At 37.0% G+C, this 26,656-nt stretch overlaps 1 pseudogene; it reads left to right on the forward strand.

Annotated features, from left to right (window-relative positions):
• The first annotated feature begins 2,588 nt into the window (after positions 1-2,588).
• Positions 2,589-24,992, forward strand: LOC149259942 (UBP1-associated protein 2B-like; annotated as a pseudogene).
• Positions 24,993-26,656: the final 1,664 nt, after the last annotated feature.

Genomic DNA, 26,656 nt, shown 5'->3' on the forward strand with positions numbered 1-26,656 from the left:
GTTCTTTGTGGCACAACGAGTTGAAGATTGCAGAGTTGCTTGGGCGCAGATTTAACAGTCAATGTCAATTGGGTATGAATGTTTATGATTAAATGCTGCAAATATTTGATCTGTGGTCGACATGATTGGAGATGAATATAGAAATCGATATAATTAAAATGATATCGATTCTATTTGAAATGATAATACACAGCATTTGACAGCGCAATGAGTGAGGAGATAAAATCGATGGTTAAGTCGATATTCGATCTGCAATGTAATGCTATATGTTGTTTGACATGAATTCAGTAGAAAAAAACGCAGGAGCAACATTATCCAGTTCTGAAATCATACTGTAGAAGTTTTTTATGTTAATGAATTGATGGCGCAGAGAATTTCATTATTAACTTGAGTATGTGGTGAAATTATGGCGCTAAGTTTTAATGCAGAAGAATCAACAAGAAGTCGATATGAAAATGCCACGAGCAGGATCGATCTACAGTGATGATAATTGCAGAGTGAAATCGTGGAAGATGATAGTCTGAACAGAGGTAAGAGAAATTGCCAGATTTCAATATTTAAATCTAATTGAATCAACTGTAAATATTGAAAGGAAATACTTGTGTATCACTGGGTACGCTGTAAGAGAAAGGGCGCACATATATTTGGTGCTTTGACTGGTTGAAACAGGTAAATTTGTGCATGCAAATGATATTGGTATTGTTTGTTATGTCCACTTGAGGTCGAAAAGCATAAGTTCATTCTTTTGATTGAACTCAGTTATAATTCATATTTGAGCATTGATGTTGAATGGAAATGATAGCAAGGTGCATCCTTTTCTTTGAGTTTTGATTTAACTCTGGCATTATAAGATTGAAAGTATGTGAGTTGGAATGATAGTTATGAAGAAAATTTGGGATGGTGTGTATTAATAATGGCTTCATAACCATGGTTGTTTGTAACAAAGAAGCTTTCATATAGATGATGAAATTGTCGTGTATTGAGAAGAAGTTGAGGTGCATGCTTGTATATGAATGTATGGAAAAGATCCTGGTTATGGCAAGCTCCAGGCTTGCGTCATTTTGGTATCAGAGCTTGGCTCTGTTGAAATGAGGAATGTTTGTTTGAAGTCAGAAGGTTTGTTGAAATGGAATATATTTCTAAATGTGTGATGAATGATGAAGATCAGATTTTAAATCTAATATGCAGCATATACAATTGCAAGTAAACAGAATGCAGGTAAAGAAGATCAGATTCTAATTGAAAGTCAAGCAACCAGAATACAGCTGAAGGAATGAAAGATCATGCAGGTATTGTGTTTGGTTAATTTTGATTTGAATTTTACTGACAAGAAATGGAATGAGAATTGATGGTTGCAGCAAAGAAGAAACTTAGCAAAGAGGGAATTGTTGCCGACAGCTGAAGTTGCCAGAAGATTGGAAGAGAGAATCAGATTTTAAAATCTGATTAACAGTAGTTGATATCGAGAAATTGTGCAGAGGAAGCAATGAAGATTTGCTGAAACAAAAATTGCAGGAGTTTGAAGACACAGCTGACAGCTAGTGGGAAGAACGGTCCATTTAAAAGTACAGGCAAACGAAAAGACAAGATCAGACTGAGATCTTGAAGGTAAGGTGATCTGGGTTTATTTGAATTTGAAGATTGTAGTCTTTGCATTAAAGTAGAAGTATTTTTGCAACTCCCAAAAGGAAAATCCATAGAAGACATGTTTAAAATTGCTAACAGAAAATTGGTGAAAGCATATGTGTGGCAGAACCTTGAGGAAATCCAATAGAGATTGGATAAGGAAGACAGTTGTGAACAGGCAGATGAGTTGAAGCCAGGAAGAGCAAAGAGAAGTGCTCAAAGGAGGTTCCAAAGATAGAACCAATTGCTTGCCAAAAGACTGAGTGAGAAGAGCTTGGTGAGGTAAGTGGCGGCAGGACAGGACTTGCTGCTGAAGAGGCTTTAGTGCAACTCATAGTAAAGTGAGTGAGGGACTCATAGAGATGGAAAGGAAGATGACTAGTGACAGTCATAACAGAGGTTCTAAAATCAACCACAGCAGAGGACAAGAGGAGAAGGATGCCAAGGAAATTGGCATACAGAGAAAGTTAAGCAAAGAGGAATATGAGAGGGAGAAGGCTGAGATAGCAGTTCAGCTTGAGGTATTAATGGAGATGTTGCAAAGAAATGAGGAAGACCAGAAGCGTGGTTATGTCATAAGAAAGAAGTTGAGATGGCAGAGACTACAAGAGAAGTGGAATCATCAGGTAAATTTGCAGTTGATAAAGGAACTAAGGGAACTTGAACAGGTTATAGATGCCAGACAGAAGAAAGAGAAGCTCGAAACAGTTGAGCTACAACAAAAGGAAGATGCTGAAGAAGATGTTGAAGTTTCTATATGTTACCCAGAGAGTGGACCATTACTTTTTGAAAGTGATGAAGAGCTAGAGGAGTTGAATCATATGAATGATTCGAAGCAGTCGAAAGATTTGATGACTGAAGCCTTAAACAAGACCGTAAGGTCTTGTGATTTTAAAACTAATGATTTGTGTGTGATTGCAGGTTTGGAAGAACAGAGGATGAATGTCCAGGATAGATTGTTGATGAAGGATGACAAAGCAGTTGTCATAAATGATAATCAAGATGAAATTGTGGGTGACGAGCAAAGGAATGTTGCAGAGGGAAAGGAAGTTTGGGAGGCCGCAACATTCATATTAACAGCTAGAGCAACATGTGAGGCAACATTTACAGTAGCAGCATCAGAAAAGGTGATCAAAACAAGTGAAGAGCAAGCAAGAATGAGAATTCAGCAATCAAGGGATGGAAAAAATCAGCAAACAGAGGACATACTGGACAGGGAAATTGAGTTGATAAGGAGGTTAATGATAAAAACATCCCAGAGAAAGACAACCGAAAGAAAGAAAAGGAGCCACAACAAGAGAATGACAGTGAAAGATTGCAAGAGCAGAGCAAGTGGAGCAGTACAACACAAAATATGGAAACCTGGAAGACAACAGCAGATGACAATAGCAGTGAAGCAATCGACAAGCACGGAAGGATTACAAAATAAAATTTGGGATCCAGGAGGAGATATATAGACTTATGACTAGGTGGTCATGAATTTTCTTACATGGGGAGTCTGATGCAGGAGCATCAAGACCTTTTTCTCCATTTGTAAATATGGGGTGTGATGATTTTTAATATTTTATTAATTAATTTGAATTAGATAGGAGAAGGTGAGGATTTATGTAAATATCTTTTTATTAATAAAAGGATATGAGGAAATTTAATAAATTGAAGGATTTTAGGGATAAAAACCTATCCTTTAGGGATGTTGAGAGATTTAGGGGTTTGTTGAGGATTTTAAGGGATTGAGCATTTAATTTAATTATTTTTTTAAAATTGTATAAATAGGAAGGGGTTTTGAGAGAAAAGTACATTGAGAAAAGTGAGAGGAGTAGAGAGCTGGTTGGGAACAACCAAGGCTGTGAGCCTGTGGTAAATTGTAAGGGCCATCAATCTGGAATATCAGGCCGAACAAAAGTTGTAAGTTATTGTTTTGATTTCAGAATTGTAAGGTTCGATTTATGGAGTGGTATATATTTTTTCTGCAATTGGATTCTAAATGGAGAATGCCCCTTTTTATAATTTGGTAGTAAAATTATTATGAATGCCATTAAATGAAACAAAATAGGAAATCGATCTGAATAATCGATACTTGAATTTCTGTGTGAAGCACATAAGGGGAAAGGGCCGATTCAGTGAAAAACCGATCTACGTGTGAATGTAATCCCATCTGCATAAGTGTAATTACTTAATTAGAGGTGTGAAGGATTCGTTGTAGATGTGCATAAATTCTAATGAAGTTTATGCGAAGAAATATCGAACCAATAATAAATGGCTGAATTGCGCATGAACAGAGTCTGAATCACTATCATTAATGGGTTGGTCTTCTATCCAAGAATAAAGATTGACATGATATATGACCACGTCTTGAAATTGTTTTCAGGAGAACTTAAATTTGTATCGGTTCTGCATTAAAATACAAAGTTTGACTGCGCTAGTGGTATTGAGTGGCATCTTTTGTTGTCATTGGGAACAAGAAATTCAAACTGTGTTTTGGCTTGACATACATAGTCTTGTTCTGTAGTGCGAATATGTGAGATGGAGATTGCTATATGAGTTAAGATGACGTTCTGGCAAACAAAGAACTAAGTGCAGAATCGATTCCTCTAAATCGAATTTCCATTTGAATGATTTTACTAAGGTGCAGGTTCGAGATCCGATTAAAAATTTGTTCCCTTCGTGGTGTTTGATTGACGGAAACTGTGTAGAAGTTGATGTGTAAAGCGCTGAAGTTATATATGAATTCGAACTTCGTTCTTTGTGGCACAACAAGTTGAAGATTGCAGAGTTGCTTGGGCGCAGATTTAACAGTCAATGTCAATTGGGTATGAATGTTTATGATCAAATGCTGCAAATATTTGATCTGTGGTCGACATGATTGGAGATGAATATAGAAATCGATATAATTAAAATGATATCGATTCTATTTGAAATGATAATACACAACATTTGACAACGCAATGAGTGAGGAGATAAAATCGATGGTTAAGTCGATATTCGATCTGCAATGTAATGATATATGTTGTTTGACATGAATTCAGTAGAAAAAAACGCAGGAGCAACATTATCCAGTTCTGAAATCATACTGTAGAAGTTTTTTATGTTAATGAATTGATGGCACAGAGAATTAAATTATTAACTTGAGTATGTGGTGAAATTATGGCGCTAAGTTTTAATGCAGAAGAATCAACAAGAAGTCGATATGAAAATGCCATGAGCAGGATCGATCTACAGTGATGATAATTGCAGAGTGAAATCGTGGAAGATGATAGTCTGAACAGAGGTAAGAGAAATTGCCAGATTTCAATATTTAAATCTGATTGAATCAATTGTAAATATTGAAAGGAAATACGTGTGTATCACTGGGTACGCTGTAAGAGAAAGGGCGCACATATATTTGGTGTTTTGACTGGTTGAAACAGGTAAATTTGTGCATGCAAATGGTATTGGTAGTATTGTTTGTTATGTCCACTTGAGGTCGAAAAGCATAAGTTCATTCTTTTGATTGAACTCAGTTATAAGTCATATTTGAGCATTGATGTTGAATGGAAATGAGAGCAGGGCACATCCTTTTCTTTGAGTTTTGATTTAACTCTGGCGTTATAAGAATGAAAGTATGTGAGTTGGAATGATAGTTATGAAGAAAATTTGGGATGGTGTGTATTAATAATGGCTTCATAACCATGGTTGTTTGTAACAAAGAAGCTTTCATATAGATGATGAAATTGCCGTGTATAGAGAAGAAGTTGAGGTGCATGCTTGTATATGAATGTATGGAAAAGATCCTGGTTATGGCAAGCTCCAGGCTTGCGTCATTTCAGCTACACCATTCTGTTGAGGATTATAAGGCACAGTTGTTTGATGTTTAATCCCATGTTGGCGAAGATAGTGTTCAAATTCATTTGATGTATATTCTTTTCCATTATCAGTGCGAATAGACCCAATATGAGATTATGCATCATTTTCAATCCATTTATGAAAATTCTTGAATGTTTGAAAAGCATCAGATTTGTTCTTCAATAAATAAACCCAACACATTCTGGTGTAATCATCAATAAATGTCATGATATATTTATTTCCATTTGCAGAAGAAACAGGCATTGAACCACATAAATCTGAATGAATGAGTTCAAGCTTCCTATGTGCTCTTGAATGTGAATCATGAAAAGAATATTTGCTATGCTTTCCTAGAATGCAAGCATCACATTGCTTATGTTTTCTAGGAATTGTAGGCAAACCAGTAACACCATTTTTATTCAACAAGCGGAGACTATCATAGTTTAAATGTCCAAATCTAGCATGCCATAATAAACTTGATGGAAGTGTACCTTCTTCATGATGAGAAATATATCAAAAATATTGTGCATGAGCAGAAGTTCCTTGTAGTTTAAGAAGTCTTTCTTCTTCTATACCCCTCATGACAAGTGAGTGGTCAGATGCCTTTCTTACATCAAGCTTGCCATCAAACATATGAATGGAGTGACCTTGCTAGCGGATATGGACCAGGGACAGCAAGTTTCTCTTGAGCTGTGGGAGATATAGAACATGGTCCAGAAGAAAGTCTGGAAGACCAGGCAGTTTAAGCCTGACTGTGCCAAGCCCTGATGGCTTGATTTTTTACTGATCTGCAAAGTATACTGCTCCATCAACATTGTTAGTGAAATCTTCAAAAAAATCTTTCCTATGAGTCATATGACAGGTTGCTCCTGAATCAAGCAACCAGTCATTTTTCGAAGAAGCAAGTGAAGCATTAAACAAGTCTTCATTTACTCCAATGTTACATTGTGCCTCAATATAGTGAGAAGATTCAGGTGCTTTACCTTTGTATGTGTCATCAGTTTTACCTTTCTGCTGATTTCTTTTCTGCTCAATCTTTTCCCATGGTAGCTTGCATGTAGAAGCATCATGTGATCCATTTCGTTTGCAGCGAATGCAATGCAGATCTGCTTTTTCTGCTTGAGAATGTCTGCCCCCCTTGCCTCTGAAGTATCTTCCTCTTCCTCTTCGTCCACCTCTTCCTCTTGTAGAATCTTGAGCAGGATGCTTTTCTTTATGAGCAAGGCAAACAGTCTCTTCAGAAGATTCAGGGACTGTTTTCTTTCCAAAGGCTTTCTCTCTTTCAGCAAACTTTTTCACAAGAGAGTCAAAGGTTATGTCTTTAAGATTTCCATTTGCTTGTAAAGGCTCAAGATAATTAGAGTAGGTAGGATAGAGTGCTTTGAGAAAGGAAATAAGAGAGATATCCGGCTCAACCTTAGTGGATTTAATATCATGCATTATAGACTTTATTTCAATGCAAGAGCAAAGGGATCATTATTTTTCAGTTCATGAGTGAAGAGTTTAATCATGAGCTGAACAACTTCAAGTGGAGAATGTGAATCATAGAGTTCTTTCAGCTTTTGTAAAGCTTAAAAGGCAGTGGAATAGGATGAAATATGACGACTTACATCTTCATTTACAGATGCTGCGATCAATGCAGAGGCTTTGTTGTTCTTGTTTTCCCAAATGACAAGTTCTTTATCTGATGTAGGCTGCACAGGGTCTTTGTCTTCTTCTCCGACACACACTCCTTTCCACAGCTCATTGTAGATGAGGGTGTGTTTTACCATCCGAGACCATTCAGAATAGTTCTCCTTGCCAGTGAGAACTATTCCGACCATAGAGATGATTGAATGCATTCTGTAAAAAAATACTTCTGCTTGATAAAAAAAACTTCCTTACAGCCTTATGCACTATATTTTCTACAAATCCCTCTAATGTGTGACAGAAGGCATCAGAATTTCATTGAAATATTATATCACTTTATGCTTCAATACAGCATTACCAAAAATAAAAAAACTGTGCAATATCACTATATCACCTCCACAAATGCTTTGATATATAAAATGCTCTGACTGATATGACTTTGAATGCTTTTGAAAATTGCTTATATAAACCCTTTGAAAACTGCTTACAAGACAATACTCAAAACTGCCATCATAAATATATATCGATAGCACAACATTATACCGCCATTAAAATCATCTCTCTTGTCATTCTCAAACTTTTGGGACTCATAGTGAGAAAGAATACATCTCCACGTTGAGATGAATCAGGTTAAAGTCATATGGTTGTCTTCATGCATAAACAAACTGCACAATACTGAATCAAACTGCTCAAACCAGCTACCATACCATACATAAATCGGGATCTAATTATTGTTATACATCCGACCGGATCACCCTTTTTCTTAGCGAAGGGTTTGAGAATCTGTGATCCTTCCAAGGAGGAGATCGAGTCACAGCAGTAGAAAAAACGCGTGTCACGCACGCTCAATCGGAGACGCTGGTTCGAATCCTGTTCAATCCCCAAAGCACAAACACACAAAAGCGTTCTCAACCTGAGACTCGGGAAAATCAAATTTTTGAAAAGCTCGGGACTCGGATTCATCGGAAGGGAAAAGCATGAAAACCATTCAGGAATCGCAATATTATAGTCATAACAACATGAGATCTGAAAGTTGTAACCAACAGAGAATTTTCATGCATTGTACAGTTGTAACTCCATTACTACTCTAAGATGACCTTCTCAATGAGCGAATACAACGTTCTCATGGAACTAGGTTCAATTCAACTAGAACGGCAAATACTCTAAATAAGTAGGAACTTCCTTACGGGTTCAGAAAAGCATATTCAATTCAACTAGAGTGGCAATTTCTAAGTGTTTATATCAGCAGATATTATGATCAGCATATGTCACAGTTCAACGCACACTCATGGATTATCAGTAGGAGGAGGGGCAGAGAATGGATCTCTGATTCCCAGTTGGAAGCGACAGATACCCAAACCCTCCGATGAATGGCAAAAGAAAAACTCGGTAACCAAGGTAATCAACTGTTAAGATCAAGCTAAATGACGATGCAATAAACCTCAAACAAACAGCCGATGCTTCTGGAGGAATTCCTTGCAAAAGCTCTCAGACCACCGAAGGCATCTCCTTTTCCAACGCACTCTGCAGTAACGTCAATAATAAGTGCGCAGCGTTGTCAGTCCTTATGCAGGTCAGAGACAAGCGTTAGCGCTGGCAGAGGCAGAATATGGACAGAGGAGTGCTCAGGACAGAGGAGCGACAGAGGCAGGAGTTACAACTATATTTACAACCTGGGACCTGTGCTCTGATACCATGTCAGGCCAGGGTAACTCCAGAATGAGCGGGAGAGAAAACTGATATATTATTCATTAGCTAACTCATATTTATATACATAAATACAACGGATCAGTTCATCTTCCTGATGACTGTCCAGTTCACCCATCCGTTTCGGATTAGGTATCAACAAGATCATGGTTCAATCTTGCATGGAGGGACCAAATTCGATTTGGAGAGGGTTCTAATGCATTTCGTGCAACATTTTTTAGAAAATCAATCGAATTTTTTTAAATGCAATGATTTTATGCTCACTAGCTCAAAGCTTAATGACTCAGATAAAATTAAGGATACAACTGTAGTAGAATGTCGATTTGGTGACACTCAGTTGTGCCTTTTTGAGTCAAGGAGATATTAAAAAAATATTTCTAATAAAAAAATTATATTTCTAGATTTAAAAACAAAAAAAAATTAAAAGCCTGCAGAGCTGTAATATCCTCTTCACATACCTTCTACATGAGTGAGCTCTGATACCACAATAATAGCAGAAGTGTCCTCAGACACACAAATTTTATAAAGTGGAAAATAAAATTACATAATATTTGCAAGAGTTTACACACAATCACTCAACACTCTTGCGAGAGGAGAAACAAGCTTTAAATAAGCTAATGTGATAACCTAATTTTATTATGGATCACTTATTTCATTTACAAATGTCAACTTACATTCAATGCCCTCATAACAACACTCCTAGCTATTTTCCTAATTTAGTTCCTAAGAAACGACACCTTTCTAGATGTACTGTACAACCTTTATAATGACGAAAACTCAAGGGAGTGTGCGATCAGGTATAGATTAGTTTATTTCCTACTGTATATGCCTTGTTTGTTATTTTTTATATTATTTACGCATCGTTGGTGGACATGTAAATAATTTTTGCATGACCCACAAATTTCGTGATTTCGTCTCTTATGTAGATCAGCAAAGGCAACATTCATATTTAGATTTGCTATCTGGAGAGCATAATGACATCGTTCATTTTTTTAATTCAATTTATGATGAGCTTTTTTCACTATTATATTTATTTAGTTGTATATATTTTATCCTATTTGGATTTGAATATATAATTTCCAATGTGAAACATGTATTTTGGCTATCAATGGAATACATGAACTCTCTAATTTTCATTGGCTATTTTTGGATAATATGGAATAAAGGCGCATCATCTTCGATGTTTAAATATTTATATGAATTTTAAAGTTAAATATTTTTTTTATATTGAAAAATATTATTACTTTTTGTATGGAGGAGATGTTGTAATGTCATATAAACATTTTGACTAAATCAAAATTACATAACAATAAAAATAAATTAAATTCTAATTAGGATATTTTAGGCTCCATTTTATGTTAAAAAAAATAATAATTTATATAAATTTCATCAACAAAAATGTTGGAAACATGATCTATTTGTAACTACAAAATTTTGATTCCAAACATAAGATTTTTGTCTCTACAATTTCTGACCAAGAAACCTGATTTAGCTTCACTTACTCTAACGAGTCAACAGAACTCCATTTGGGTTTCGCGCCATCCTGTCATTGAAGAGACTACTCTAACCAATCTCCATCACTCACCATGGGCCATCCGTCTTCATCTCCCAAATACTATGTTTGCCTCACCACTGACACGATATGTCGTCTTTCACTGGTTGTCTACGCCGTTGAGGTATCTGCTCCTGACTCTGTTTTTGTCTCCCATCTGCCATCATCCATACCATGGTATGATCCATCGAATTCAATTTAAAATTTAAAATTTAAAATAGTGGCAGGATCTCGTCATTCGTCATGGGTTTATTTATCTAGATTCTTTTATAACCCAAACAAATTTTATCATCGAAATTCTTGTTACAGGAAGACCATCTTCCATGAAATTTCAATGGAAGTCAATGCAAAGATAAGTTACCAAATCAGAGTTGAGGGGATTTTTCAATGGTTACAAGGTTGATTTGGCTCAATATCGTAATGTAACAAGGTTGGGCTGAAAATTTGGTTGTACTCATGATTGTAAAATAGATATTGTACTAAAGAATGCTTGTGGTTGAGGCGAAGTGGGAGGAAAGTTAAGATTTGAAGGAGGAATCCCCTGTGAACAAACAATTATTATTATATCACCATTATAATGCTGAATTGTAGGCTGAGTTTTGTGGACTAGTAAGAAGTAGGTTCAAGACTCTATATTTCAGGCTAATATGGTAGTTCTCCCAAGTCCCTAAAGTTGTAAATTTCATACAAAAAGAAAACCCATAATGCTCACAGTGAAATACAAACTATCACGTACCATTAAAAACGGATTGGATATTATTAGAAAGTGTATGGAGAGGTTAAGTTCCTTGGTTAAAAATAGCCAATCTTTTTGTGATGCAAAAGAATATAAATCACACAGTCAAATATATATTGTCATACCTATACCAGTAAGAATGTGTTGGATATGATTAAAAGTATATGGAGGGGCTAACTTACTTGGTTAAAACTTAAAAGAGATAAATATTTTCAATGAAAAAGAATATAAATCTCATGGTTATATTGCTACTACTATTAGAATTATCTAGAAGTTCTGAGACAAACATCCTAGTTCAAGCATTTAGAAAACACCCAGCCTCAATATTATTTCCTTGTTTGGAAGAGCACGTGACCTGTATTTTACTGTAAATTTTACAGGTGTTAAAAGAATAAAACTTGAATGACAAAAATAAACAGAAGATAAAAAGATTGCAATATGGAGCCTCCACCAAAATGACAATCTCAATACTTTTATGGGATAAAAAAAAAGGAAATTTGTTAACATAGCCCTTAAATTTTCAATAGAAAATATTGTAACCTATTTAAGTATGATGATTTGTTTAAAAAAAAATTAGCCCAATCTTTCAACAACCTTTTGTGAATAGTGAAATGCATTTTGGAAGACATGTGGAATGACTCATCAATGAAGATAAAAGGCAAAGCTTGAAAATCTAATATTTTGATGAAAAATATATTTGAGATTCTCATACAGAAAGACCCATAAAAATAATTAAATTTATGTTAACAACTCTCTACAATATTAGTATGGAAAGATTTAACTAATTAGAGCACTAGATTATGAAGACCACTGATTATAGAAAACCGTAGAAATATCATTCATACTATTAGAAAGGGAAAACTTTGTGTTTCAGATTAACTTTCCCACAATATCATGCAAGAAGAGACAAGGGAAGGAAAGAAAGACTACTTTCATAGAGTAAGACCATTTACAATATTTGAGGAATGAAATATTTTGTACTTCATGAGAGGAAAGAATATTTCCTTAAAATCTTGCAAGCAAAGAGGCATATATAGAAAAATTACAATTGTACACAGGCATTGCCTTATCCTTGTAGACATGTTTTCAAGAGCAATCTTCGTTTTTCCTAAGACCTCAATAGTAGAATTAGTTACCACAAGTGTTGTTGTAGCCTTTTTGAACATCATAGAAGTTGGATGCCTCCTTGTAGGTACCTAAACTTTTGCAGCTCTCAGATTATTCAATCCATCAACTACCTGGATATTCCGGAAGTAACTAGCTTTTCTAAATCCTTCATTTTGGAAATGACGATTTCACATCTAAGAGGAGGTGTGTTCCCCATATGGCTTAGAGCCAACAACTTCATCACTCCATTCAGTCATGTTGCAATTGTTTTCTAAGTAGGAAAATAAAGGTGTTGGGTCATATCGTAAAACATTGTAATTTTAAATTTCTTCCACCAGTTCCCTTTTTCTAGATCCTGCCAGTTCAAAACAAACTTTGTATGTCAATAAACTATCAATAATATGTTCAACGAAGAATAATTTCATGACAATAAATAAGACTACAACTTATTTTTGTTTTCATTACCACTTAGCTTTGTTATCATACCTTGCAAATAAGGATGCTTATAATCATATTGGGATCCCCTATAGTTTGACACAGGGTATATGGTGGTGCCAATTGCAATATCATTGCGTACTTGTAAGAATCCTAAGGAGAGAAAGTTGTAGCATCCGGTAGCTTAATAGCCATCACTCTGAACAAGCAACAATTGGACCATTAATGTAAATATTTTGTCAAAGTATTTTTTATCAACATCACTCCTAGTGGTATACATCTCTCTAGAGAGTTATAGTTGCAGCAAATCTCTGAACAACAACATAGCGGGTCCTCTAAAATCCTTGTTACATTGCATAGCCTTTCTATGTTGTTGTGCAGAGAATTCTCGTAACATAGTTATAGTTGTTTGTTGTTGAAACTACATTGTGACTACTCAGTGGTGGCAACTCTCTCGTACTTTGTGGAAACTCCTATGTAGTTTGTTTTAATGTTGTTGTTAAAATAAGAGTAATGTATATGAAAATTAATATTTATAAAACCTCTTTATAATAGATGTATAAAAATTTTTTGTGCATCATTCCAACTACCTACTTGCATTTTCCTCAGCTTGAAAAAAATTTAATTTAAAAAAAATTGTCATTTTACTTCAGCAAGTGTTATGTGTCAAAATAACAACATCAATGTTGGATCCAAGAAGCATCTCTACAATTATGTTGTGTTCATTGTTATATATGTTGGACTTAATGTGTGGACTAGAGTGAACCAGGACAAATCGATAAGAAAAACAAGAATTATTCATAGAGGCCTGAATGAAAATGGGAAAAGTCTCCCAATTCCAATTGACCTAATCAAGATGATGGTTTAACTCCTCTTACAAGGATTTATTATTATTATTTTAAATATTCATTTATCTACCAATAATTTCTAAGTGAAGTCCATGAATGTATACTTTAATGCCCACTTCTCTTCTCCTTGTTCCAATCAATGGAAAATAAGGGATCTTTGTAATGTTTTGCCTTATTTTATGACAATAATGAACATTCTATTAATTTCGCACTTTTATTATTAGCATATCTAAAATATAGTTATCCACATATTCTAATGGTGTATGGATGTTACTTGGAGTCTTATCACCGGGCTTTGCATCAGTGTTTATTAGATTGATTTTAGGTTTGATAAGTTCCTAATTGGCATTACATTTTGAGTTCGTTGTCTGAACTAAATTTACTTATTTGTTCATTTTATACATAGATCCCATATTTATACAGATTAATGTGATACTACTCGATTCTTCAAAAGAATTATTTATGAGTAATCACATATAAATTATGTTCGGATGTTGTTTGACTATTATCACAAGCTTTATGAACTTACGTTTTAAATTTTTATTTCACTATTGGGTGTCTTCCCCACTACAAATTTGACTGTGATATATGTATAAATGTTTTTGAGTATTCTTGTTATCTGCGGGTTAGACTGGGCATTTAATCTGCAAGTTTTATTTGTTTTAAGACAAATGTTTGTGTCTTGCAAAATTCTAAGTGTTCAAATTTATATTTTAAGTGAAACTTAAAATTTAATCTTTACAATTTTATTAAAAATTGAATATATTTAAGATGTTAAGAGAAATGTACTCTTTAGTGGATAAACAAATCTAGAAATACCATCAAACCTCTAATTGCAACCATTTCCTTCATAAAAGCCCTCACTTGATACCCTCATGCCCATAAACATTTTCCATCATAAAAACTCAAGAGGAATAAATTGGGTTAGACCTCGGAAGCAAAAGGCAGGGGATTCCTCCTGCACATAGTCAATTTCCTCGCACATCGCCTCACTCATGAGAATTCTTTAGTCAAATGCATGTTTTATAGTCATCAATACAACAGAATTTTCATCACAACCTTGTTACATTACAATATCGAACAAATTAAACCCTATAAATACTGACAAAACTCCTCACCATCAATATGGTAACGTATCTTTCCCCATTGACCACCATTGAAATTTCATGGACATTGGTCATCTTGTAACAAGAACTCTCACCCTAAAATTGGTTTGGGTTAAAACAATTTAAACAAATGAACCCAAGACGAATGAAAATATCTTGCCACTACTTGAAATTTCAATTTCAAATTGGATTCCATGGATCATGGCATTGTATCGATGATGGCGAATGAGATGGTGGGAGACAACAATAGAGTCAAAGAGTGGAGAACTCAATGGAATAGGAAGTCAGTAGAAGACATCCTATCATGCTCTAGAAGGTTTGAATGCATAGCAAAGTTCTAAGCTCGAACGGTCTCCATTGCCTAGAACGACGCAATCGAGCATAGGTTATTTTGGTGGAATGCCTCCTTATTTACCACATTAGATGGATTTCCAAAGGATGGTGCTAATACAATGTTGAAGATGTATTTTGTATGGGCTCGTCTACATGGGATTCATTGAAATTGGTAATCATCATTCATATTAGCTAGTGTTAATCTTTGTTTATTATGTTTTCTTAAGAATTTTCGAGATTTTCCTCGATTTCCTAGTCAATTTCCTGAATTTTTGTTTGTCTAAAAAATTTCCTAGATTTTTAGTCAATTTTTGGAAATTAAAGACATATTTAATTTTTTCTGATTAATGAAAATATCCATTTACCCTATAAAAATATTATAAAATTTTAAATTTATTTAGTTACTAAAATAATAATAATATTATGGCTATTAAATCTTATTCTTCATAACTTTGAGTTGTCCCTATGACTAAAAGCTTCTCAAACCCTTTCCATATCTCACTGTTACATGAGCATGGTATAAATATGGTCATGGTATCATTTTGCCTATCATATATTTTAATTTACCTAGACGAGATCCATCTTAACCCTAGATCTATCAAGTGCCAAGCGGGATCAAATCTCTCGAGGTGCAAACCTATTTTTTGAGTTTAAAACTTGAGGAAAGGTTTGCACCTCGTGAGATTTGATCACTCTCTGCACTTGATAGATTTGTGGCTAAGATGGATCTAGGTTTGTTATATTATACTCTATAATATCTATATTTGTATCTATGTGTCTCTTTCTTATTCCCTTTCTCTATCTCACCCTCCAAATATACACACTCTCTCTCCATATCTATTTCTCTCTCCCCCCTCTCTCTCTTCCCCTTCTCTCTCTCTCTCTCTCTCTCTCTCTCTCTCTCTCTCTCCCCATCACACTCTCATCTCCCTCTTCCCTCTCATTCTTCTCTCTCACTCACTCTCTCTGCATCTCTCCCTTATGAGTCCCCCTCTCTCTCCACCATTATCCCTCTATGTCTTTCTTATTCTCTCTCTCTCTCTCTCTCTCTCTCTCTTCCACTCTCTGTCATGCTCTCCCACCTCCCTCTATCTCTCCGCCACCCCCATCATTCTCCCTCTCTCTATTCCTTCCCCTCTCCATCATTCTCTCCCACCTCCCTCTGTCTCTCCGACCCCCCATCATTCTCTCTCTCTCTCTCTCTCTCTCTCTCTCTCTCTCCTCTCCTTTCTCTTCCCTCCTCTCTCCCCATATCTCCCTTATCACTCCCTCTCTTTCTCCACCTCTATCCTTTTGTCTTTGTTCTTTCCTCCCTCTGTCTCCCTCTCCAACTCCATCTCTCTCTCCCTCTCTCCTTCTCTCTCTCCACTCCTCTTTGTCTTCCTTCTTCTCTTTCCCTCTCTCTTCCATCTCCCTCCCTCTCTCTCTCTCTCTATGTGTGTGTGTTTTCCCTCCAGCTTTGTGACTATCTCACTTACCCTATCTCCCTCGCAACCCCCTCCTCTCTCTATCTCTCTTAAATTTGATTCCATGATATTGTGTTTAAGAAAGTATTGGCCCACGGTTAGTAATATCCACGGTAAAGTGAGAGTGAACATCGATGGCTAAGAATCATATTGTTATAAAATATTTTGATTGTGAAATAAGTTATGGTTTTTGAGCATATGGTATTAATAAGCCATGGTATTGATCCATGGTATGGCAACAAAATCAAAATATAACAAATTAACTTTAACATTACATTTTTATTATTAGTTGAGCCAATATAAATTAATTTTGTTTAGCGGATATATAAATGTTAAATATTTATGCCCTACTTAAAAAACACTCTCAGCCCATAAACAATATATATTCGGTCAGAATATTTCTAGGGTTTGAAGGGATTGTAATATTTGAAGTGTTCTTCGAAACGGTGTGCGGCTGAGGAAGCAAAACAGTTTGAGCTAGGACCGAGGAAGCGAAAGAGTCGGCGGATAAACAATATATATTCGGTCAGAAGATTTCTAGGGTTTCAAGGGATTATAAGATTTGAAGTGTTCTTTGAAACGGTGTGCGGCTGAGGAAGCAAAACAGTTTGAGCTAGGACCGAGGAAGCGAAAGAGTTTGAGCTAGGGCGGCAATGGCGAAGAATGTTGAAGTCGTAATTTCAACGCAGCTGCATGTACTACCCCAAAACCACCACAGTGAAACCACAAACCGCCCAGAGCATATCGCACCGCTTTTGCGTGAAAGTGGTTTCCGTATTTTTGACTCCGATAAGATATGGTGCAGACGCGTGTCACTCGCCTGACGTAAGCCAACGTAAAACTTCGGAAGCTAAAGTTTTGCAGCAAAGTGTCTTCCGATATCTCCGTCCGCCGTTCGATTGTCTCCAGTGTTTTTGTCCGTTGATTGCTCAAACTTGCATATGGGCCCGCATTAAATCAAGGATTGCATGGAGTGAATGTCAATTTTGGTTGACCATACGTTTTAATTAATGAAGTGTCATATATGTAGGTGAATAGTTAAGTTTTTTTATACGGCATGTATTAAAATATAAAATCGTATGTAATAAGTTTTTTTTGTTGTTTTAAGTGTTGACCTTTTTATTATTTTGTATGGCACACGGGAGAAAAAGAATATAGGTGTTCGCAGCAGCGAGAAAAACCTGTGGATGTATGCACAACAATTCACAAGATATATTTTGTAATGTTTTGTGGGGCATCGTAAGACGATGGTGCAGTAAAAGGGAAAACCATGTATTAACGCACAACAGTGCATAAAGAAAATGGTGGAGCGCATTTGTTTTGGATGCATATGTAATTTGTTTTTGTTTTACAGCAGCGTGTAAAAATAGTTTTACACCAGTAAATGTAAATGGAGGTTTTACGGCAGTAAATGTAAATGGGAATTTTTCCAGCAGTGTAAATTCTCATATGGAGACAGAGTAAATATTTTTTGTTGTTAAATGTATTTTGGTGAATCCCTCTCAGTAAAAGAGAATGAAGTTTGCATCAGTCTTTTGTTTTTAATCAATAGAAATGTGTTATGGCTGTGTAATGGTTTTTTCTCAGATAATTTCTTTTAAACAGCTTCCCAGTACAAAGATCCTGGACAAAGGAAACAGAGCATTGCCTCTGTGGAGTTTAGTCTATTGGTTTTTGGTATTTTCCCATTTAAAAATACCCCAATAGTGGTATCAGAGCTGGTCCAGGCTCTTTAAAGAAGTTAAAGAAGCTGAAGGGAGAAGGTTGTTGCTGCAGCAAAACTTCTCAGGCAGACAGAAGACTCAGACAACGAAGGGTTCAGGTATTTCTCAAAGTTTTTCTTTGTGTTGCTGCTAAAGAAACAATCAGTTGTTTTTTACATACACAGTCAAGGAATGGCTAGCACAAGCACTGGTATGGGTATGTTTAATACCCAGCTCCCACAGTTTAATGGGAAGAACTATGACTACTGGTCAATAACCATGACAGCCCTGTTTGCCTCTCAAGATTTATGGGAAATAGTTGAATCTGGGTTTGAAGAACCAGCAGATGAAAATGAGTTCAATGCATTAACTCGGGGAGAGAGAGATCACCTGAAGAGCAATAGGAAGAAGGATTCAAAAGCCCGTATGTTGTTGTATCTAGCAGTAGACCAGAGTGTGTTTCCAAGGTTAGCAGCAGCTAAGACAGCAAATGAAGCATGGCAAACCCTCAAGACAACCTATCAAGGCATGGAGAGAGTGAAGACAACAAAACTACAATTGCTGAGAAAGGATTTAGAGAACTTGAACATGAAGGAGTCAGATAACATTGACTCATTCTTCACTCATGTGATTGGTGTAATCACACAAATGAGAACTCATGGAGAAACCATTGAAGATAGAAGGATTGTGGAAAAAATATTGAGGGTCTTACTCTAAAGGTTTGATGCCATAGTCACCACCATTGAAGAGACAAAGGATCTCTCAAACTATTCAGTTGATGAGCTACATGCATCACTGATAACACATGAGCAGAGGTTGAGTAGGAATGAAAACTCATCTCTTGAGCAATCCTTCAAGACCCAGATGTCCTTTGGAAGAGGAAGAGGTCAAGGCAGAGGAAACAAAAGAGGAAGAGGCAGAAGCCAGAACAGAGGTGGAAGGAACAGTCCAGCAAATGCTCAAGGAAGAGGCAACAATTCAAATCAGAACCAAGGCCAAGGGAGCAGCCAACAAAGAGAACAGTATCATGCTCAAGGACAAAGGTATGATAAATCTAATGTTCAATGCTCTTATTGCAAAAAGTATGGACATTATGCAAGTGATTGTAGAAAGAAACAGCATGATATGAACAGTAGACAAAATGCAAATGTTACAAGAGAAAACAGCAGTCAAAATAATGTGTTGTTAGCCTGTAACATGGCTGAAACAAACAGTGAGGACATTTGGTTTTTAGACTCAGGTTGCAGCAACCATATGACCGGAAACATAGCCTTCTTTTCTGCCCTAGATAAAAATGTGAAATCAGAAGTCACACTAGGAACTGATAGTAAAATCTCTGTTATGGGAAAAGGAGAGGTAAAAATATTTACAAAGCAAGGAGAAAAGAAAACCATAGCAGATGTCTACTATGTCCCTGGAATGAGATGTAACCTCTTGAGTATTGGACAGCTTGTCCATAAGGGATACAATGTTTTCTTTAAAAATGATGTGCGCACCATCATGGATATAGCACCCAGCAAACGATGCATTGCTGAAGTAAAAATGACAAGGAACAGGATGTTCCCTCTCAGGATCAGGGCAGATTTGAAAAACAAAAATGTAATTGCAGCAGTTACCCAAGAGGCTTTCCAAAGCGTGCCAAAGGATGAAAATTGGTTGTGGCACTTGAGATTTGGTCATCTCAATTTTGGAGGTCTAAATTTGTTGAGTAGGAAAGGAATGGTAAGAGGATTACCATTGATAGAGAAACCGGACAGCCTATGTGAAGGTTGCATTTTGGGAAAACAACATAGAGAAAGTTTTCCATCAGGGAAAAGCATAAGGGCAAAGGCACCCTTAGAGATCATCCACTCAGATTTATGTGGACCGATGCAAGCTCCATCATTAGCAGGCAGCCAATATTTCCTAACATTCATTGATGACTTTACAAGAAAGACTTGGATATATTTCCTTAAAAACAAAAGTGAAGTGTTTGAGAAATTCCAAAACTTCAAGGCATTTGTGGAGAACCAAAGCGGGCTGCATATAAAAGTTTTGAGAACTGATAGAGGAGGTGAGTATATCTCCAAGGAATTCCTAAGATTTTGTAGATAAAATGGAATTCACAAATAATTTACAGCAAGGTACACCCCACAGGAAAATGGAGTTGCTGAAAGGAAGAATAGGACCATCATGGATATGGCGAGGAGCATGTTGAAGGCAAAGCATTTGCCAAATGATTATTGGGCTGAAGCTGTAAATTGTGCAGTGTATATTTTGAACATGTGTCATACAAAAGCAGTGATGAACAAAGTGCCGGAAGAGGCATGGAGTGGGAGAAAGCAAGGAGTCACCCACATGAGAGTTTTTGGATGTGTGGCCTATGCACACATACCAGATCAGCTAAGGAGGAAGTTGGACAGCAAAGGGGAGAAATGTCTTTTCATTGGATACAGTGAGGAATCCAAAGCCTACAGGTTGTATATCCCATCTACCAAGAAGTTTTTTGTCAGCAGAGATGTTCAATTCATTGAGGAGGAAGCTTGGGATGGAAGCATTGAGAAAACAGTGAATGTCAAGAACTGTTTGTCTCATGATGAAGATGAAGAGGAAGTGGCTGAAATGCATCCCCAAACAGCAGCGCTAACACAAGGACAGAAAGGGACACCATTGAGGATAAATGAGAGTGCTTCTCCAAGCACACCACAAGGAGGAAATTCAAGTGCATCTTCAAGCACTTGCACACCAAGTGAAAGAGGTAAGAAATTTAGAAATCTAAGTGACATTTATGATGAAGGAATGAATTCCTTATTTGCCTTGTATTGTCATGTTGATGATCCTATTCATTTCGAGGATGCAGTCAAAGATAGGAAATGGATAGAAGCTATGGATGAGGAGATGAATGCCATAGAGAGAAACAAAACATGGGATTTGGTTGAGCTACCAAAAGGCAAAGAAGTCATTGGAGTGAAATGGGTCTATAAGACCAAGAGCAATGCTGAAGGAAAGATATAAAGACACAAGGCAAGGCTAGTTGTCAAAGGGTACAAATAGCAGTATGGGAGAGATTATGTGAGACTTTTGCACCGGTTGCAAGAATGGAAACCGTGAGAGCAGTGCTGTCCATAGCAGCTCAAAACAAATGGAAAGTCTACCAAATGGACGTGAAGTCAGCATTCCTAAATGGAGTGTTAAAGAAAGAGGTTTATGTTGAACAGCCTCTAGGCTATGAGAAGAAAGGTGAAGAGCACAAAGTGTGCAAATTGAAGAAAGCTCTTTATGGGCTGAAGCAAGCGCCAAGAGCATGGTACAACAGGATAGATTCTTATCTATTGGATAATGAATTCGACATGTGTGAAGGAGAACCCACTGTCTACATCAAAGAAAAGGATGGTAAAATTTTAATTGTTGTCTTGTATGTAGATGATGTTATTTTCACTGGAAATGATATTTATCTTATTGAGAATTTTAAATCAGTCATGAAGGATGAATTTGAAATGACTGACATGGGTTTGTTGAGATACTTCTTAGGCATAGAAGTAGATCAAAATGAAAAAGGAATTTTTATATCTCAAGCAAGATATGTAAATCAAGTTTTGGGCAGATTTAACATGCAAGAATGCAAGGCAGCCATCACTCCCGCAGTGATGGGATTAAAGCTCAGCAGAGAGGACAGCAGCAAGGATTTTAATCCTAGCTTGTATAAAAGCATTGTGGGCAGCTTTATGTATTTAACAACAACTAGGCTTGATTTAATGTATGCTGTTAGTTTAATCTCCAGATTTATGGAGAGGCCAAAGGAGGCACATTGGCAGGCAGCAAAAAGAATTTTGAGGTATGTCAAAGGTACCAAAATGTTTGGAATTTTATATAATGTCTCAGAACATTCAGATTTGGTTGGCTACATTGATAGTGATTGGGCTGGAAGTGTAGATGATCGGAAAAGCACTTCCGGTTATGTTTTTCATATGGGTTCAGGAGCCATTTCATGGGCTTCTAAGAAGCAGTCCATTGTAGCATTGTCTACAGTAGAGGCTGAATATGTGGCAGCTACAGCAACAGCATGTCAAGCAGTGTGGATGAGAAGGATGTTGAGAAGCTTAGGCCAAGAGCAGGCAAAAGCGACAGTGATTTTTTGTGACAATAGCTCAGCTATTGCATTGTCAAAGAATTCAGTGTTTCATAAGAGAACGAAACACATTGATACAAGGTTTCACTACATCAGAGAATTGGTGAACAATGGAGAAATTGTCCTAGAACATTGCAGAACCCAAGAACAGGTAGCAGACATCTTGACAAAGCCACTGGATCAGAAGAGCTTTGAATTTTTGAGAAAGTGTCCGGGTATGACTGAATGCCCAGCAGTTAAAATTAAAGGGGAGTGTTGAAGTCGTAATTTCAACGCAGCTGCACGTACTACCCCAAAACCACCACAGTGAAACCACAAACCGCCCAGAGCATATCACAACTCTTTTGCATGAAAGTGGTTTCCGTATTTTTGACTACGATAAGATAAGATATGGTGCAGACGCGTGTCACTCGCCTGACGTAAGCCAACGTAAAATTTCGGAAGCTAAAGTTCTGCAGCAAAGTGTCTTCCGATATCTCTGTCCGCCGTTCGATTGTCTCCAGTGTTTTTGTCCGTTGATTGCTCAAACTTGCATATGGGCCCGCATTAAATCAAGGATTGCGTGGAGTGAATGTCAATTTTGGTTGACCATACGTTTTAATTAATGAAGTGTCATATATGTAGGTGAATAGTTAAGTTTTTTTATACGGCATGTATTAAAATATAAAATCGTATGTAATAAGTTTTTTTTTGTTGTTTTAAGTGTTGACCTTTTTATTATTTTGTATGGCACACAGGAGAAAAAGAATATAGGTGTTAGCAGCAGCCAGAAAAAACCTGTGGATGTATGCACAGCAGTGCACAAGATATATTTTGTAATGTTTTGTGGGGCATCGTAAAACGATGGTGCAGTAAAAGGGAAAACCATGTATTAACGCACAACAGTGCATAAAGAAAATGGTGGAGCGCATTTGTTTTGGATGCATATGTAATTTGTTTTTGTTTTACAGCAGCGTGTAAAAATAGTTTTACACCAGTAAATGTAAATGGAGGTTTTACAGCCGTAAATGTAAATGGGAATTTTTCCAGCAATGTAAATTCTCATATGGAGACAGAGTAAATGTTTTTTGTTGTTAAATGTATTTTGGTGAATCCCTCTCAGTAAAAGAGAATGAAGTTTGCATCAGTCTTTTGTTTTTAATCAATAGAAATGTGTTATGGCTGTGTAATGGTTTGTTCTGAGATAATTTCTTTTAAATAGCTTCCCTGTACAAAGATCCTGGACAGAGGAAACAGAGCATTGCCTCTGTGGAGTTTAGTCTATTGGTTTTTGGTATTTTCCCATTTAAAAATACCCCAATAGAAGAGGAAGGTGGAGGTGGAAGAAGAAGCACAAGAGGATATTGCCGTGGCAAAAGAAGAGGTGGAAGAAGAAGCACAAGAGGATATAGCCGTGGCAAAAGAAGATGAAGAAAGTGAAAACTTTGAAGCCAATGGTAGCAGCGAAGCCGAAGTCGACGAAGACGAAGAAGAAGAAGATATAGCCGTGGTAAAAGAAGATGAAGAAAGTGGAAACTCTGAAGCCAATGGTAGCAGCGAAGCCGAAGTCGAGGAAGACGAAGAAGACTTGAAGAAGCTGCTGGAGCATTTCAGCAAGGACCAGCTGATGTACATCATCTCTGAGAAAGCTAAGAAAATCCCGCAGCTTCGAGAAGATATTCGAAAACTTGCTGACAAGGATCCGGCGCACAGAAAAATCTTAGTCCATGGCCTCGGCTGGGACACTACGTCGGAGGCTTTGAACTCCGTTTTCTACCAATACGGCAAGCTGGAAGAATGCACCGTCATCATGGACAAGGGCACTGGCAAATCCAAAGGTTACGGATTCGTGACATTTATGGACATGGAAGGTGCGCAGAAAGCCCTGAAGCAGCCCAGCAAGAAAATCGATAGCAGGATGATTGCTTGCCAGATGGCGTCCTCTGGCCGGGCGCCTGCGCACCCTCCCACCGAGACCACAGAGCGGAAAATCTATGTGAGCAACGTTCCGGCAGATATTCCGGCGGAGAAACTGCTGAACTTTTTTTCGAAATACGGCGAAGTCGAGGAAGGGCCGTTAGGGTTTGATAAACAGACGGGAAAGTCCAGAGGTTTTGCGCTTTTCATTTACAAGACTGTTGAGGGTGCTATGAAGGCTTTGGAGGAGCCGAAGAAAAGTATAGAAGGTCATTCCATGAACTGCAAGCTGGCAGCAGAGGGTAGCAAGAAGAGAAACACGGATACCCCTGTTAGTGGCACTTTGCACCCCAATGACCTTTCGCTGACCCATGGCGCGGGTTCGATACTGGCATCGGCCCGGGCAGCACACGGTGTTCTTGGCAGCTCATTGCCTTTTAATCAGGGCGGTACTCCCGGGTTCAGTCAGGTGTTTAATGCTATTTTGGCCGGTCAGAACCAGAGCTTTCCTGGGCTGAATCACTCGCTTTTAACGTCCGCTAATCCTGCATTGGCATCTTCATCCAATCCATCTTCGCTGTCGCAGGCTTCTGCGTTTTCGCCATCTGTTCAGGACTCGCTTGGATCAGTAGGGTCGTATGGAGGGCACCCGAGATTGGAGGGTTATGGGTATCAGCTTGGCGGTGCTGGCAGTGTTAATCTCGGTGTTCTTGGGGTTTATGGGTCCCAGGCAGCTGCTCTACAAGGATTAATGCATATCAGAGTTCCCAGCTCGGGCAGTCTCCATTGCCTAGAACGTCGCATTCGGGCGCTGGTTCTTTGGGTGGAATGCCTCCCTTTTTATCTCGTTAGATGTATTTCCAAAGGATGGCGCTCATACACTGTTGAAGATATATTTTGTATGGGCTCATTTGCCTGCGATTCATTGAAATTGGGAAGCGTCATTGATATTGGCCACTCTTCATCTTTGTTTATTAGGTTTTGCTTAACAAACTCTTGACATTTTCAAGTAGCTGGTGGTGAACTTCGTCGGAGGTGTTTTCAGTGTTGATCTACGTTTACTAATCGTAGCAAGGATTTTGACTTTTTGGTTTTTTTAATATAGCTTCATCGATGAATATATGTACATATTAAACTGCAATATATATGGTACAATTGATTACTGTGTTCATCGATGAATATATATATATATATATGTATATCTATATTAAACTGCAATATACATGGTGCATTTTTTTTAATATGTATTCGTATTCAACTGGGAATTGGAAGTTTCCGCTTCTCTTTTGTGTTTTTTTTAAAACTCTTAGAAGGTTATTACAAAATTCATTTCATTGATTAAACGCTAATGGTATTGCGAATGTACCTTCTGGTTTTGTTGTTTTCGTGGCTTACATTAGGTTATAATTTAGGTTATGTATATTGATAGTTTGGTAGTGTTTGACATGAAATTGTATAGTGTTATAATTTTGGATTTCTAAAATTAGGGTGAAAAAATATTGGATTTCTTTCTGTTACAATGAGGAGTGTGGATCCAAGATGGTATTTACACTTTCCAATTTGATTTCCTTTATAATATTTTGTAATTTCTAATTTGAATTCAAATATAACATGTATTTTTTTCTCATGAAAATTTTCAATTTTATTCAAAAGGAAAGGAATAAAATTACAGATGCTCAAGGCATATGCCTAATAGCAGATCTTGTTGACCAAGATCAATAAGAACTCATTATAGAGTTAACTTTTGTGAGTCAGCTCACATCTACTTTTATAAATTTCCCAAGAGCATTCCCAATGCCTGCTATCTTTTGTAGTGTGGAATTTGACCATTCTAACATAAGTGAATGTAACAATTTTTTGTCCATGTGGAAATGATCCATTGATGGAGGGCTTCTAATTTGGGCACCCATTGAATCTTCATATTCTAATTTGGGCACCCATTGAATCTTCATATCACAACTTTAGAATGAAATTCATGGTAGATCTCATTTACCGCAGGCACTGTAATTGTCAAAGTTGGCACCTGGGTCATCTGTTCTACAATGTAGGGGCCGGTAGAAGTGCTAGTTTGTCAAAGTTGCTTCTCAGGCTCCATTTTCCCTTTGACTGCATCTTTAAAAGTAGTTAGACCTTTGGAGCTTGTCCCTGGACATCCTTAATGTTAAGGAAAATGGTTGAATCACGCCCAATGTTATAATCATGTAACGTGTGTTCCTCTTCTAATATTTCCCCTACCTAAATCAAATATTGAAAATTGACTGGTATAATCATCTTGTCTTGAATAAGTTGTTTGAGAGATTTTATCCCCTCTCCACACCCAATCTTTAAAGATAATGATTTCCCTTCCCGTGATATGAAAAAAAGATGTATTGACGCTCCTTCAGGAAGATTTGATATCGGGTTATCAAGATCCAAACCTGAAGTGTTCGCTGCTGGACAATTTTTCTACTCGTCTTTATTTCTTGTTGTAGGTTGAGGACACATTTATCTCCTATTCGCATCTCCTTTTGTTGTATTCTATTTGCGACTCCAAGGTAATGTTCCTCGATTTGATGCCGAGGAAGGTGTAGAAAATGTTTTAC

The sequence above is a fragment of the Pinus tabuliformis genome, chromosome 6 (genome assembly GCF_031772625.1).
Source record: "Pinus tabuliformis cultivar Carrire ecotype Pingquan chromosome 6, CPIR1, whole genome shotgun sequence".
Classification (NCBI taxonomy): Eukaryota; Viridiplantae; Streptophyta; class Pinopsida; order Pinales; family Pinaceae; genus Pinus; species Pinus tabuliformis.